The 12,874-nt window shown below is 44.2% G+C and overlaps 1 pseudogene; it reads left to right on the top strand.

Moving 5' to 3' along the window:
* Nucleotides 1-2,451: 2,451 nt before the first annotated feature.
* The window catches only part of LOC131244161 (E3 ubiquitin-protein ligase RING1-like), a 96,822-nt pseudogene continuing 86,399 nt past the window's right edge, over nucleotides 2,452-12,874 (top strand).

Here is a 12,874-nt window from a genome sequence, read left to right on the forward strand (position 1 = left end):
GTTGTTGTCTCGGAAGCCTTAGGGGCAAGTGAGTGCACCCGAGCTTGTTGAGGACGATTCTGCTACGCTACCATAGGTCATTGAGGCAGCCTAAATCGAGGTGCAGGTGGCTAGTAAAATGGTTATGCAAGTGGTACTGATCGTAGAAGTGGAGCTGAGATAGCTTTTGGCATCTGACGGTTGATTTTCTGAGGAGGTGCAATGCCATTGTCCCTCATCCCAGTAAAGCAATAAGTGTTAGTATGGCCCAACCTCTTACAGTAGGTGCACCACACATCTGATCGCCTAGGCTATGTTGGTGGAGCCATAAGCCTAGGAGGCGAATCTGCACGTGGCCTCTTACCGAAGAATGGTCTGTTCGGCAAATCAGGTCGAGACCTAGGACCCATGGGCACACGTGTACGGGATAGTCTGTCCCCATCCTGCTCAACTCGCAGAGACATGTTCACTAGCTCAGCATAGTTGGGAATTCTAGCACAACACATCTTTATACAAATCTCGGGTCGCAGGCCCTCTGAAAATTGCCGCATCTTCTTCGGCTCGTTAGCTAGTATCAAAGAAGCATATCTGGACAGCTCTATGAACCTGTTCTCATATTCAGCAATAGTCATCCCTCCCTGTTGGAAGCAAATCCTTTTCATTGCGATAAGTGAGGGGGAAGTACTTCCCATGGAAGCAGGTCTCAAAAGCTTCCCTCGTCCATACATACTCAGCAGCAACCGTCCGTAGGATGCTATCCCACCATAAACTAGCCTCATTCTCGAACATATATGTAACTAGCTCAACCTACTCTGCCTTAGTGTAGTGCAGTGACTTCAGCATCCTAGAGATGCAGTCAAGCCAGTATTCGGCCTCCTCGGGTCTGTGAGCACTCACAAAAGTGGGAGGTCAGAAGCGCTAGAATTGCTCAAATATACCGTTGGCATTCATGTTTCTAGCAGGGTGCACAGGTGGTGCAGGCAGGGCCACATTCATGTTCTGGGCAAGAGCCCCCACAATGGTGGTCCAAATATGCTGCTGCTACTGCATAAGAGCATCATCTGCTCCAACCTATCAGAGGAGGAGCCACCTGATGTATGTGTGGCATCGACGAGGATGCACGGTTCTGTTCTGGAACTAGTGGTGCAGAAGGTGTTGGCCCATTGGTGGGGCCAGTGGTCAGCTTTGAATTCGGCATAGTGTCACTATCAGGGCCCAAGCTGGGGTCCGTGTGGCTATCGCTCAAGAGAGGTGCCCCGTCAAACGATCCGCCAAGTGCAAGACGTGTTGTATTCCGAATGACTTTTGGAGGCATTCCCTATACACAACATAGGGTGCAACACGTGTAAGATTTAGCATAACAACACTCAATTTGTCAAGCATTCTACACATTCTATAATGAAAGGAGCTTCATGCATTTCATTTAATCAAAATCGTCACAATACATTAGATGTAGTCTTACATGGATCATGACAGAAGATGCATGTGAGCTAATCTAAATAAAGCCTTAAAAACTAAAACATACCAACAACTCTACCATACTACTAAGCCTATCAAGGCTATAACATAGAAAATAAGAAAATAAAGAAAACCCAAAGGCGACTACAACATATGACTAGTCATCCGACTCTGGTGATGGAGGAGGAGCACCCTTGTCCTGCATACAGCACAGGAGAGCCTTCAAGGTGTGAGACACCTTCTTAAACCTTTATTTTATATAGGCCTTATTCTCCTCTAGCTCTTGTTTCACTTCGGTCCGGGTCTCTCTGACCTCCTGTCTCAGGGCGGCCTGACTCTCCTCAATCTGAACTAAGCGGGCTTCTAAAGTAGCCCGATCATGGTGGTGCTCTCGTGTAGTAAGAGGAGTGCCCTCATCAAAGTCTTGGGCCTTCTCTTCTTCCTCTTCCTGCTCTTCCTCATCACTTCTCTCTTCATCACTACCTTCTCCGCCTTCTTTATCTTCACTCCCCTCATCCTCCTCACTTTCTTCCTCTATCTCATCACCATACTCATCAAGACGGGCTTGGCGTTGTCGTGGCCCAATACCCATGTTGTTAAGTGTGATGTCATTGATGAAGTGGATCGGCGTAGGCTCATCAAGGCCAAGTCTGTGCTCGAACTCACGAGCAAGCTCATATGAGTCAACCAAATGGGAGTGAAATATTTTCTCTAACAGCGCGCGCGGTCTGGACTATCTGAAGCAGGACGTACATAGGCAGAAATAGCCTGTCTCCTTGCCCAGCTCTGTATAGGAAGTTCATCATCAAACGTGTGCATTCACTGCGATTGCTCCACCTAGGATGCACATTACATGTGAATATGTAGTGGAGTAGGTGGAAGTCATGAGTCATCTTGGTCGCTGGGGAGCAATTTCCTCGCTTCCATTGGATCAGTCAGCCATAAATAAATCGCATAAATAAATCACGTGCGATTATCTCTTTCATGCATACTCTTGAGATTCTTCTTGCTAGCATGTACCTCTCCACGTGGAATCCCCTTAATCTGGGCCATCACGTCTACATCGACAATGGCCTCTCACCTTCCCACGGGAATAGTGAACTGAAGAGGCTCCAACAGTAGATCTCGTATGTGGGCGTAGAAGGCTCAGATAGTACTCTCACACCCACGTGACTTGCCTTCAAATATGGGACCCCACTCGGCGTCTAACAGAAGGTCCATCACCAGATATAGTCCAAATAGTCTCTCGTCCACGTGTGCTTCAAAGATAACTTTACGGCCTTGAAACCTACCATGTGCTATGCCCGCCAGTAGAGCTCTTTTGAGAGGAACTTTGGGATCGAGATCTCACTTCATCCTTTGCTCCCGCTCAACGCTAGTGCTTACCTCGGCGCCTTTCTACTTCCTTGGACGGGTAGGGCGGCTAGGCCCGGCTTCATCCGTGGGCTCCCTCTTCTTTCCCATGAGGGAAAGAAGTGTGGAGAGGGAGAAAATCGTGACAACTAGCTCGAAAAGAGCTGTGAAGTTAAGAGAGCTTACAAGATGAGATGGGTTGGAGGATTCTGAAATTTATGAGACACAAAGGTGGGTTTGTGTACTCAAATGAGAAGAAATAAAGGGGATTACGGGTAATAGGAGATGGGTTTGAGAGAATGGTGGAAGTGGGTGCAAGAAAAGGAAGCAGATGAAGTTGATTTAAGAATAAAAGGAAGATTTGAGAAGAAAAGTGAGATTTTGAGAGGTATGGAGGGTTTAAAAACTAGGTGGGGGTGAAATGAAGTAAACAGGGACATATAGAGGGCCCCACATGAATTTTGTGGGCCCACATATGTGCAAAGGGGCGGCGAGCTGCCGTACCGGCTAGCCTGCCACGGCTCGCTGGACCCGACTGCGAGGCCTCGTGGTAGGCGCGATGGCATCGTGGTCCCCTGGACCCAGGGCAGTGGCTCCACCCTGGGGCGGTGGCCTCCCCCTCCCGAGGTGCCGAAAATGTGCGGGGGCCACTTTGGTCCCCCTTATTTTGTGTCGTTTGGGCCCCCGAATCCATTTGAGGCGTTTTCGGAGTCCATCTCGCATATATTCACCCTTTCTAAGTCATTTGAGGGTGGAATAAGCCGAATTATCGTCCAAACTCGTTGATTGACGGTCTAAAAAAGAACTGGGATCATCTCACATGATCACAGATGCATAGGGGTCATATTTCAATGGTCAGTTTCGCCCGTCAGCGAAACTTGGAATCCTACGATTATTTCTGTGTTTTATCGCCCCCTCCTAAGTAAAAGCAAGTCAGTGTGCATTGCGTTACCATAACCCAGGTCCAGTTTAATCCAAATCATGCTCTGATACTAACTTGTAACGCCCCAAAAATTGAGGGTCGAGCAGAAGCTCAACTCCCGAGTTCCAACGCATCACTTTTGCAATATAGATAATGATGATTAAATGTTGTCCATATTAGTGCATTAAACATGAGTGGGATTATACTAAAATAGCATATCATACTCCAAAGATAATTAAGTTAAGCAAGCGGAAGACTAAGATAGGTATATGGTGTATAAAAGTGTTTCTCAATCCCCAGAGTATGAGTATATTACCAGGCTGAATATATACATGTGTTGATCCAAAATTTATAAAATACAAAATGTGAAAGTCCGACTAAATCATATAATCCCTGTAATCCCATCGATCAGTACATGGTCTACATAGACCTGCCTGATAGTTGTACATGAGAGAACCCCTCCTCATCATCATAAAAGTTTGGCTTCGTCTTGTAAGCCTCGCCATCATCTGCAGCTAAAATAGAGTCTGGTTGGTGTTTTAAAACACTATCCCAGAGTGGGAGTGAGTGATCAACTCAGTGGAGCTATAAGGCAAAGGTTAAAATGTTGTCAATTCAGTCAAGCAGTAATGATAAAGCAGTACAACAATCATGTCCCTAGTACTCTTGTTAATGTAGGAATGATATGCTATAATGATGCATGCCCTCGCCTGCACTCCCTCAGTGACACCATCTCACGATCGCACATGCTACTCCCACTATGCCTTCATCGCCAAAGAATATACAATGCGGTGCATGCACATGTTAACCGAGTTCTTGGTTAGGCTTATTCATACAGCAGATTTGGGAAGCTAAGGTACCTCCCTTTATATCATTTACCCAAACAATGATCCATCTAGGGTCGTTAATCCTAGTTAATCACATATGATAGGCAAGTTATAGGGCAACATCACCTTTGATTTGAAAAGTAGTGGATAGGCAAGTTTAGGTCACTATGGGAGGCTCATCACCTCAACGTAGGCCTAGTTTATACTCGAGGTCACTATAGAAAGGCTCGTCACCTAATCATAGATCGACGCTAGAATTCGATGTCCCATATGCCACTATATTCAGCTCACGAGTTTAGGTTGCTCACTAGTCACTATGGGGAAGCCCGTCACCCCAGCATAGGCTGACAGCTTGACCACGGTGTCCCATACACCACCATGCCCAGCTCATGAGTCTTAGCAGATTGTGGTACCATGGATGAAACAGGTTTGCATTGGTAAGTGGTACCTTAGATTCAAGCAGTAGCGTTCATACATGGTAAACACACATTAGGCCAATCGGGTTATTTGACAAGTTCGATTGGTACGAGCGCACGTTGAATTAATCGACATGGAGCACATAAGCACTCCTCGTGGCCTAACCACTATTAACAAGCACCATACGGCTCGGATTCACCGAACGTGTCCCTTGTGGCGAGACTAGTTCGACCAATCGATCGGAAACCGTTACCGATTGCCTGGACTACGTAGTAGTCCCAATCACACTTAAATACAATAGGCAATCACATGTGATAGTCATAATAGCATTTAACAACCAATTCACATATGATTCTCATTTAAGCATTTTAACAAATATATTGAACATGTTATCATACATATGCATTTCATATATAAATCACGTATTTGAATTTTAGGTTACTTGAATTTATACATATAGGTAAGGTAGTTGAGAATCCTATCTTCAACATCCTTAATAATTTTAATTCATCAAACATTTACTTATTCAGACATTTTATCAAACACTTAACCTACACATTAATACATACATGACCTAACTTAGTTATAGCATAGTTATAGCAAATCCTTTCGTAAAGGAGTTGTTCTACATACAACAAACATATAACCAAGATTTATAGTCATGGCAAGCACAAATCATAATAGCACTTTCATTTAAACATTTCAACAAACACATGGAATGTGTTATATATTCAACATAGTTCACACACATGTATAGTTTATCGAATACATCGTAACTAAGATCATATGGCAGCAATCAAGTCAGACATAAATCATTGCTGACATTAAAAGCCTTGAAAACCATAACATAAATGTTTATAGTCTATACCTTTCGTCGATATACTTGTTACAAACTCAGTTCGTACACCACGTCTTTGTTTACGACACAACGGCTACCTAAATCATGAAATAGGTTAGCTATTTCACCGATTCCTCTATTTGGATTCGTAAAACAAGATTAGGGTTAGGATTTCTTACCCAAATCGAAGCTAGAATTGACGGTGTAGCGATGGTGGTGTGGTGATTCAACACGAGGAGCAGTGGGAATGAATCCCAGTAACGATCTCCTAAACTCTCTCTCTTCTCCTCGCTCTTTTCTCCTCTTTTCTCTCTTCTCTCTCCTAGGGTTAGGAAAATTCGTATGGAATGAGAGAGGTGGGTTAAGGTCCTTATATAGGCCCAGAAGTGATGTCAATGGCCCCAGGGCGATGGTATACTTAGGCTATAGCCAAAAGGTGTCTGTTTTGGGCCAACGGAGCTCATCTGGAGGTCCATCACTCGCATACGGTCTGAAGAAGGTTCCTTGACAATGGATCTGCACCACGTTAAGATTTTGGTCCAATCGAATCAGTGGATCAATCGTGGAGGACCGGATTCAGTTCAACAGTCATCAGCACTCGATCAGGGCCACAAGTATACCAATGGGTGCAGGGAAATTTTCCTTGTCCAAGGGTGTAGTTAGGTTAGAATCTGACGGTCTGAAACTTTAAATTTGGCCTGCAAGCAAACAGCCTAATTCACTTAAATTTGAGTTCACTTTCTGAAGATATTTGGGTTTCTCACACACTTCGCTCCAAGCTCAAGTTGTGCATTTCTGGATATTATTTAGACTCGATTCCCGCGATGGTTGTCAAGCTCGGTAAGGTAGTCATAACCTTATAGTTTTGTGGTTATCGAACTATCGACGCGCGGTCTAGGTCTGATACGGAGTTTCAATGCGCTCTTGAGAGCAACTGGGTTTTGAGACTAATCATAGGTTTTTAGGAAATGTTAAGTTAGTGATTCTAATGGTTTTGGGTCTTGCAGTTCATATTGATAGTGATTCAAGATAATACACTGATTAATTCAGTTTATTACTTAATTAATTTTTATCTAATTTCTAAAGGATTACGCTCATTAAGGATTTCTGCCTGAGGTGGTACTCAGGTCTTTGTACGGATTTTTTTCGAGACGTTACACAATATGATGTAGGCCCATATGATAGGCCCAATGTGATGTATATGAAGCCCATATGATGAGGCCCAATGTGATGTATATGTGGCCTTGTGTGAGGCCCAATGTGATATACATGAGGCCCTTATGATGAGGCCCATTATGACGTATATGAGGCCCTTATATGAGGCCCAATGTGATTTATGTGAGGCCCACAAGTGAGGCCCTTGTGTGAGGCCCAATGTGATGCACGTGAGGCCCAATTGAGTTAGGTGAGTCCACCATGATGTATGTGATAATGTTTATGATGTTCATCCATCTCCTAACTAGAATAAGGCCTATGGGCCCTCGTTAAATGATAAGTTCTAATGGGCCAAGCCTTGGGAGCAATGATGGTTAAATGTCCACATTGTAGGAGCAATGGTGGTTAAATGTCCACATTGTAATCTCCCTAAGGCCCATTGTTAGGCCAATTCTCATCTCCCCTTAGTGGACTAACCCAAATTGATGGGCACCCAATGTTATTAGTGTGATCCATCTCACCTTATTGGGCTATTCCAATTCATTGGGCCCCTATTGACATTAGCACGACCCACCTCATTAGGCTTACCCCAAACTGTTGGGCCCCCATTATTGCTGGTGTTTCCATCATGCCTTGTAGATTTGTCCAAGGTCATAGAGCCCACTTTGTGCATATCGGGCCTATTGGGAAGCCTAATTTGCTACGTGTCGGAATGGGCGAGGAAGCCCATCCTTGTCATAAGGAGAGCATATCATTACCGTAGATGGTAGGATTTGTGATGTCAGATTTGGTATATCCACCATTGAGGACTGACCTTCATGTTATGGATCTGCTGTCCTTCTATAGACCCCGCTATATACATAAGTCAATTATCACTGAGTGTGTTAGCATATCTTTATGATACATGCCCATACGCATCAGTCGTATGCTTGTTATGAAAAGTTATTGATCATATCATATGTCATTCAATAGATTATTTATGGGACTCCCTAATAGATGGAGTGGCCCTATATGAGTGTACAGTACGTGTAGGATTGATGCATGACTGGATGGTGTGACTCATACATCTTGCATTGTGTGTTATGATTATTGTACGTCCTAGCGACATCAGGGTCGTAGCCTCTACAGGCATATCGTGGATGGTAGGATTGGACACCGAAAATATTTTGGTTCTACATGAAGCGCGATAGATGTCCCTGGGTGAAATTTCCTAAACCCTTATGGTACCAGAAGGTTGCTCCAATGTCTAGACTGAGTGGATGCATAAGCGCCAAGAGCCGATTACCAGGAGGCCACGCTTCCCACTGTATCATGGTCGGTTGGAAAGGGGTGCGGCCTTACTCACCTGAGAGGAGGAGGCAAAGCTAAGCTGAGTTTGACCAGTTCAAGGAATGGGTCCACTATAGATGTGCTGGATAGATATTGGCAGACTATTGGCGAGGTGGATAGTGAGATCTCTTCCACTCACCTTGTTGTGCACGATGGGGCGGCAATCTGGTTTGGAGTGTGCTAGACCCCAGTGATATTCCAGAGATGAGCTGTATTATTATGTGGATTCAAATGAGGATTGGTATGCTTGAGTTGCATCTCGCATATAACATTGGCCATGTAGGCCTTAGATCGCATAGCCTTGGTATGGCTGTTAGCATTCATGCATTGTATCACATAGCCTTGGTATGGCCGATAACATTCATGCCTTACATCGCATAGCCTTAGTATGGCCGATAGCATTCACGTCTTACATCGCAACCGATAGCATTCACGTCTTACATCGCATAGCCTTGGTATAGTTAATAGCATTCATGGACTTACCAGCATATTTCTGCATTGCTCTGATATTGCATACTTGGTACTTATCTTACGCACACACTTACACCACCCTCTAAGCTTTCTATAAGCTTACGTATGATCATTACATGCAAGTGACGTTAGGACGCCGTAACAGCATTGAGATTGGAGTGTGCAGCTATCTTTTGGAACTTTTGATATTGATATTGTATTTTCCTTATGCATTGTACTTAAAGTTTTGATCATAGTGGATTTTATGATGGTGTTCTTGTTATTTTTCATGGGTTATGCTTATGGTTATGCTTATTATGAAACAAATTCATATTAAAAATCCTCCTTGTAGGATCACAGGATCAGAACCTGGTTTATAGGTGCCGGGAGCCGAGAATGGGTTACTACAAAGGTTGTCAGCACCGGATTCGGCGATCGAGAATTTTGTGAGCCCGATTTTTGAGTTTGGGATGTGACATGGTAGTTGTTGCACACAGCTTCTTTTGATGAAGTAAATGTTGCTGGACTATAGGATTGATGAATCAACAATGACACTATTTTGTGATAACACTAGTGCCATTAACATTTTAAAAAATTCAGTTCAACATTCAAGAACAATGCATATTAACATCGATATCATTTTATACGTGAGCTTTTAGAGGAAAATGTGATAGCGTTGGATCATGTGCCTACAGGGCAACAACTTGCCGATATCTTAACAAAACCACTGGATGCCAATAGATTTGGGGATCTTCAAAAATCTATTGGAGTATGCGCAATCTAATCTTGTCTATAGACCATTTGGTTTAAATGTTATATTTGAGGATTTTTTTGCCTCATTATTCTTTTTAAATATATGTTCTTTTTTTTTGAGAAGTTTGGATTGGTGTACAAATGTTAATTTATTGGTAAGTATTAGTGTACATTTCAGTGAATAGAGCGGTGCAAGCATAACTGAAATATTATTGTTTAAACTTTTTTTTGCCTGTGACATTAGTTATCTTTTTGGATGTCCTAGCCCATCTAGTTTATCCATCCTGGTATATCATTAAACCAGATGTTTGGCAGTGTGTGTTTTTTCTCCTTTTAGGATATTTAATTTGTAAAACCCATATCCTAGACCGTACCATTCCGTAGGCTTCCGCGATCCTCCTGGTCGAATTTCGGCAACCCTCGACTTGTAATCGGCATTTGTGCACGACCCTGAGTCATGTGCTGTCAATCTGAATTGGCTTAATTCGAGACTTATACACTTGCGACCGCGTCGTCACTGCGTCTCACGCGCCGATGCGATACCCGAGCCAGGAGATATGGGCCCGCGTTCAGTTCGAGGAAAACACCGCGCTTTGCAAACCGAAGAGAATTTCTATCAAATCAATTAAGTACACATCACCTCTCATGTCAAGTACATATCCCATCACTCCCTTACCAAAGCAACCCATACATGTCAAGTACACCTATCACTCCATCACCTTTCACCCATCCCTCTCTCCCATCACTTCTCTCCCATCACCTCTCTCTCTCATTTCCTCCCAAGCTCCATGAGAGCAACCGTCCAAGCTTTTCCATGGAAGAAGAGAGAAAGCTAGGTGTGACCCACTCCCTACCATCCAATCCCACCCTCCAAAAATCATCTCAACCGTTGAAATGCATCCCTTGGAGCTCTAGAACGGGTTGGTAGAAATAGGAAGAGGAGATCAAAGGTGGGTGTTCATCATCTTGATTTTTATGATTTGAGGGCCCACATATGGTGGGACCCATCTTGATGCATGCATTGTATAGGGACGGCCCATAGTGGCGGGGTTCCTCCCCTTCACACGTTTCTTACTCCCTCCTTCTTTCTCTTCTTTCATTTTTATGTTGATGATGAGGTGTGTGACCCACCTGGCGTGTGTGTGTATGGCCCATGCATGATGTGTGTATTTCATCCACACCATCCATACCTTGGATGGTGGGGATCGGATGACTGGCGTACCTCACTCCAGTTATATAGCTGTTGTATTGACGTTGCAATTCTGTGATCTGATCATGTGGTACGTGTTATACCCACACCATGCATCCGTGGGCCACACCGTGATATATGTATTTTATCAATGCTGCACTGCAGCCATGGGACCCACAGGCACGTGGAAACCACGTGGTGCATGTGATTTATCAACGCCGTCCATCCATTTTACACCCACGCCATCCACCTGTTTTGCATCCCCACCATCCAGATGGCTGGACGGTGGGCCACAAGATGATGTATGTGTGTATCCATGACCGTCCATCCATTTTACTAGTGGGACCCACTCGTCACGTGAGACCCCTCCATGATGTATGTGTCATCTCACCGTCCATCTGGACGGTGCTATGCAGACCCCTCTATGATGTATGTATTGTCTGCATCGTCCATCTGACGGTGCTTTGTAGGGGCTACCATGATGTATCTATTAGTCATGCCGTCCATCTATGATCTGGACGGGCAGGGCCCACTTTGATAACGTGTTGTATATTTACACGTCCATCCATTTTTCCTTGTTAGCGGGTGAGACCCACCCTGATGTATTTATTTTATATTATCCACACCGTCCAGATTGCGCTAGACGGTGCTGATTTACTTGAACAATGTTTAGACGATGCTGTCCAATGTTTGGACAATGCTAATTTACATAGACAATGTTTGGGCAGTGCTAATCATCATTAGAGTGCCATATGCCCCATAGAATGATAGTTGACAGTGATACACATGTTACACCTGTAACTATTGAAATAATTTTTGGGGTGGTCCAAGCCCACTTGAGGCCCATTGGTGCGGCCCATCCATGAGGCCCATCATGATGTATATTTGAGGCCCATGTGATAGGGCCCACCTGCCTTGTATTTGAGGCCCATATGATGGGGCCCACCTACTTGAATCTGAGGCCCATGGGCAAGGCCCATTGTGATGTATTCGAGGGCCATGGGCAAGGCCCATTGTGAATATTCGTGGCCTATGGGCAAGGCCCATCATAATGTATTTGAGGCTCATGTGCAGGGCCCACCTATTGCGCATTTATGGCCCATTTATACGACCCACTTGATGTATATGAGGCCCATTGTTGAGGCCTATGTGATACGGCCCACTTGATGTATATAAGGTCCATTGTTGAGGCCTATCTGATACAGCCCAGTTGATTATAAGAAGCCAATGTGTTGTGGCCCATTTGATGTATTTGAGGCCCATGTGTAGGGCCCACCTGTTGTGTATTATGGCCCAGATAGCGAGGCCCATTGTGATGTGTTTGAAGCATATGAGATATGGCCCAATGTGATGTACATGTGAGGCTCATTATGTTGGGTATAAGGCCCTTGTGTGAGGCCATAAGATGGGCCCATTATACGTTTAGCTTTATGTGGGCCACTCCTTAGGAGCAATGTTGGTTAAATGTCCACATTAATGGGCAATGATGGTTAAATGTCCACATCATGACCTTCCCTTAGGCCGATTGTCGAGGCTAATTCTGATTATCGAGGTCGATTCTGATTGTCGAGGCTGATTCTAATTATCGAGGGTGATTTCAATTATTGAGGCTGATTCCAATTATCGAGGCTAATTCCAATAATCGAGGCCAATTCTGATTATAGAGGCCAATTCTGATTGTCGAGGCTGATTCTGATTATCGAAGTCGATTTCGATTGTCGAGGCTGATTCTGATTATCAAGGCCAATTCTGATTGTCGAGGCCGATTCTGATTATCGAGGCCGATTGTTGAGGCCAATTTCGATTGTCGAGGCTGATTCCGATTATCGAGGCCGATTCAGATTGTCGAGACGAATTTTGATTACTGAGACCGATTGTCGAGGCCGATTGTATAGGCCGATTATCGAGGCCGATTATTGATACCGATTATGAGTATATGACATTATAACATTATGATACATGCCCATACGTATCATCTGCATGTTTATTATAAGATGTGGTTGACCATTGCATATGTCATTGGGCAGGTTGTTACAAGACTCCCTGATAGGTGGAGATTGTCTCACATGAGCACATAGTATGCGCAGGATTGATGTATGACTGGATTGTATGACTTATGCATCTTGCATTGTGTGTTGTGATTATTGTACGCCCTAGCGACATCAGGGTCGTAGCCTCCATAGGCATGTTGTAGATGGATAGAT

This window comes from Magnolia sinica, chromosome 4, assembly GCF_029962835.1.
Source record: "Magnolia sinica isolate HGM2019 chromosome 4, MsV1, whole genome shotgun sequence".
Classification (NCBI taxonomy): Eukaryota; Viridiplantae; Streptophyta; class Magnoliopsida; order Magnoliales; family Magnoliaceae; genus Magnolia; species Magnolia sinica.